The sequence below is a fragment of the Crocodylus porosus genome, unplaced genomic scaffold (assembly GCF_001723895.1).
Source record: "Crocodylus porosus isolate Cpor-Errol unplaced genomic scaffold, CroPor_comp1, whole genome shotgun sequence".
Taxonomy (NCBI): Eukaryota; Metazoa; Chordata; order Crocodylia; family Crocodylidae; genus Crocodylus; species Crocodylus porosus.
In genome coordinates, this window is record NW_017728909.1 from 23,230,240 (window position 1) to 23,234,850 (window position 4,611).

A 4,611-nucleotide genomic window follows, 5' to 3' on the forward strand; every position below is an offset into this window, starting at 1 on the left:
AAATTGGATGCTTATCTTGCTGGGATCCTATGACCCCAGCTGACTTCCTGCCCTTTGGGCAGGGGGTGGACTCGATGATCTCCCGACGTCCCTTCCAGCCGTAATGTCTATGAAATCTATGAAATTTTCAGTCTTTACTGCTGTGCTGCCTGGAGGTTTGTCCCTGGGTGGTGACTTACTGCAGTGCAGCTAGCTCCAGCATGGTCACTCCTCCCAGCAGGAGCTCCTACCCATGTAGTCTCTGGCTTGCTTGCTTTCTGTCAGCTAGCCTTTGTCAGAACAAGCTTGGCCTGCCACTCTCCCCTGAAAATTACAGGAGTTGCTCCCTGTTACAATGACCTTGTAAGGTCCCTTCCAGTCCTACTTTCCTATGATTCTTAATATCTCCCCAAAAAACAGGGGCTTGAATTAGACACTTGCTCCGACTTTGTGTTTCTCAATCACAGACCTGAATTTGCTGTAGAACTGGTTAGATGTGATACCTCTCATCCCTTTTTACACACAGAGCTGAACAAATGGGCAAGACAGGCACAAAAAGAAAAGGAAATGACTGTAGTAAGCATGCCTGAAGTGGGACTATAGCAGAAACCCACGAGAACAGTAGCCCTCAGGGTGGACATTTACTTTCAGATCTACATTTGCTTTCAGGTCACAAGTCAAAAAAATGGTTTCTTTTCTTTTAACTTCCAGTTGCAGCCTAAGATGCGATTAACCCGAGCACTGTCTCTCCCACAGCACCACTAGCAATAAATATGCTAACTCAGTGGAACCAGGGCACCACCCCAGGGACAAACAAGCCTGTGAAACTGTAACATTTGCTTCATAATCACACAGAAGACGTTCCAGCCTTGCCTTCCTACAATAGCAAACAAGCCCGACCTCCAAAAGGTTTTTTCACAAAATCCCAATCTAAGCCAATTCTGTTCTTCACAATGAAAAATAAATACAAGCAATTACAGTCGCGCACTTCTATTCACAATACAATTTGACAGACACACTGAGGTGTGGCTCTTGGGCCCTTGGTGCGTTTCCAGTGCAGCCCTTATGTAATCTGAAATTCAAATTCAATTTGAATAAAATCAAATTGAATTTTGTGTCATTTCCACTTTTGTATTTATTTATTTTTTTTGTGGAAATTATAAAAAAAATCTTTAGAGATTACAGGTTTATTATTTCTGTAAGAGGGCACGGAATAGGGGGCACCAAAATACGAGTTTGCCCAGGGCACTAGTTTCTTCTCTAATGCCTGCTCTGGATCAGAACCTGCCGTGCTGGTGAGGAAGAACAAAACCCGGCGCATCTCTCTGACAACACTGGCATTAATAGCTCTCAGGTGCAGACAGCAAAAGAACAAGATACACAAAGAACAGCTGAGTAAGAAAGGATTTCAAATACTCATTCTGATGATGACCATGGACTTTTCTGGTCACAGAAAGATCTCCATCAGGGGAATGGATTTGTTCAATGTATTTTCTGTTCTTATTGCTATAGGACAGAAATAACAGAGCTGGACTGTTCTGCGGTGCCAGGGAACCCAAGAACAGCACACTTTAAAGAAAGCTGAATGCACTAGTTACCCGAGTTCAGATATCGACAGCAGCTGGTAGCTGTATTTTAGATATCCACACCTCCTCAGGAAAAAGAACAGGGAAAACATGGTAAGAGGTGAGCTAATATTTGCCAGCCAGGAGAAAGGAGCAGGTGGCAGATGTAAAAAGGGTCTTTCATAAGCTTAAATGAGCAGCTACCAGAAAAGACTGCAGAGAAAAGATTCCTGAGAGGAAAGTCACTGTGGAAAGGTCAGCAGGGAGCAGAAGATACAGAGGAAGCAGCCCATGGGAAAGGAGCTGGATTCTTACTTTTTTAGATGCAAAGGATCTCTGGGGCAGAGAGGCTGCTTTTTCTTTGTGAAGCTGGATTGCCGTGACACAGTCAGAGCTACTGCTGTGCCTGTATTACAATTATGTCATCTAGGTTTTTGCAGGCGGCATCCTGCAATCCCTGCTTCAAGTTGAGCACCTTGCTGTACAATAACATTCAGTTAAAAACACCCGTCTAGACATGGGAAACTCCTCCTTTCCAGCTCACAGGTAGCTGGGTAGTGAGGAAGTACTTCAAATATTCATGTGGAAGTATTTATTCAATATCTCAAGGTTTAAAGTTACAGCAAACGACCATAGATTATTTTGGCTGTAACTTAGATTCTGGTCATTTGGATTTTTCCTAATGACTTCAAAATCAGACAAGAATTTGGATGTGATTTCTCCCAAAAATTGAAAGTGGAAATTCAAACCTTACAAATAAACCACACCTGGTTTCCAAGATGCTTGAAAGCAACTATACGAGAAGGCTGGTCCATGCAGTATAGAAACAACAGAGAGACTGTGCGAAGCAGGGGAGCGGGTCTTCTAGAATTCACCCATTTGCAGCATTGTCATTTCATTTCTATACAAAGGGAAATGAGAGAAGCTCAGCTGATCCTGGACCAAGGATTCCCAACCTTATTAGATTTGAGGCACCCCTAAGAAAATGCTAGCTTTTAGGTTTTATTCACGTTTTGTCTATAGAAAAATAATAGAGCGGTTTTCCTGTTCCAAAGAACTCAGACCACAACAGGGCAGAATGCTATTTAATGCTATGGATTCCTGTTTGAAATCTCTGAGTTTATCTTGTGAATCCCGTTTGCATTCCTCAGTGCTAACATTGTATGGTACGTCACAGCACCCTTGATAGGATCACAAAGGACCCCAGGGTCTCATGGCACCCTCGTTCTAGATGACCAGCTTCCCTAATCTTTCTTTTATATTACTCTTTCACCTGAAAACTATAAATCAATGAGCAGCGGACACTTGAATGTAATCAATAAAGCACTCAGTTTTTTAAAAGAATGATTAGTACAAATGTGACTTGGTATAGGTAGATCTAGCATTTTGAAAAGAGGGGTGTACATGGTAAGGTGTATCATTGCAAATACTACAACACATTTTTCTTCAATTAAAGTGAAACTAGAGCCTTTACTAATATGCTAGGAAGCTAGCACTATATTATTCAGTTTAAGTTCAAAGCAAAAACAAATATAACTATTGGAACGTGCACTAATTTGTTAGATTTCGTATTTATATATTATTTAATATATAAATACAATATATATATTTAAAAAAGAACACAGTAAACTAGGCAAAAAATAGTCAAAATAGTTAAGAGAGTCTGATTAGTCCTGTAGTCATTATAGCTAAATGCATGTCTCTTATTGAAATTCAGAAAACAAAATCTAGCTTTCTGGAGTGTCTTGACAGTACTTCCAGTACGTCAGTGTCAGTCGTTTCTATACTTGAGTGAATATTATGATGTCTGAGTTAAGGTTTTTAGCTAAAGCTAAAAACAGGTCTGCAGGGCTGCAAAATAGCAGAGAGACATTTAAAGGAAAGGTTAACAGACAGCAAAATTACTGAAGAAAGGATAGTTTGAATAGTGGAACAAGAACATTAAAAAGGATGGAGGGTTCTTAATACCTGTGGAGTCAAGAGAGAGATTAGCAGGAATCAGGGAGATGAGGATGAGCCATGAAGTCAATTGGCAGTTGGTTTTAAAGTTTAGGTGGAGCAGGAATCAGAGGGCTGCAAATGAACTCTTGCATCCCCGCCCCCGCTCCCCGATCTGCCTGTGACTTGGCTACCTGCTTATGCTATCCATTTAGCCGCCTAGTGAAACATGAATGGGAAGTGTTATGTTTTACATTTACTTTTAAATATAACACTTGGAGTGCGGGGTGGGGGGGGGCTGGAGTAAGTGGTAAGTTTAAAATGCAAATCAGTCATGAGTGGATAAGGCTGGACTTCTGGTTTCAATATAGTAAATTCAATACACTGGGGTCTGTCCTCATCATCCTAACTTTAAAGGCTTGCAAAACTCCAACCTGGCCTGCTTGTGGGTGGGAGTACCCCCATCCCCCCCAAATCCCTGTTGCTCACCTGAGGTTTCCATCTCATTGCTCCTCCCATGCCCGGGACCTGCAGGGCCCTCAGGGGAATACGGCACACTTCAGCTGTGCAAGGCAGCCACTCTCCTCAGTTCATTTTTGGAATTTGCTTCCTTCCACTTGTACCCTTACAGCAATGCCTTTCCAACACAGATGAACCAACTTCTTTCATAATCTACCGTGGCATTGGAATTGCATGGCCTATTCATTTTGAGCCACTTGCAAGCATGCTGACTCTGGGCCAGATTCTTGGAACATCATTGCCACGTGCCAGCACTGAAAGCAGGGGATATTGAGTACTTCCAAAAAAAATCAAGAGGCTGTGCTGAGCCATTAAAAAACAAAAAACAAACAAACAAACAAAAACAGGTGAGAGAGACACTACACTACAGTGAGACATGCAGGGTCTTCAGCACTTTTGAGAATCCAGCTGAGTTCCCTAATGTTTTGTACTAGGTCAAAAATACAATTCACTGAGGCAGAGAAGTGAGATTATAGATTCATAGATTCATAGATGCTAGGGTCGGAAGGGACCTCAATGGATCATCGAGTCCGACCCCCTGCATAAGCAGGAAAGAGTGCTGGGCCTACATTACCCCAGCTAGATACACATCTAGCCTTCGCTTGAAGAC

At 42.1% G+C, this 4,611-nt stretch overlaps 1 long non-coding RNA gene across 1 annotated transcript in view; it reads right to left on the minus strand.

Annotated features, from left to right (window-relative positions):
* LOC109308196 overlaps window positions 1–2,043 on the minus strand; it is a 6,281-nt gene extending 4,238 nt beyond the window's left edge. Inside the window, exon 1 of the long non-coding RNA XR_002100530.1 lies at window positions 1,860–2,043. This is a non-coding gene — a long non-coding RNA (uncharacterized LOC109308196). The remainder of the gene's footprint in view (window positions 1–1,859) is intronic.
* Between the last annotated feature and the right edge of the window lie 2,568 nt (window positions 2,044–4,611).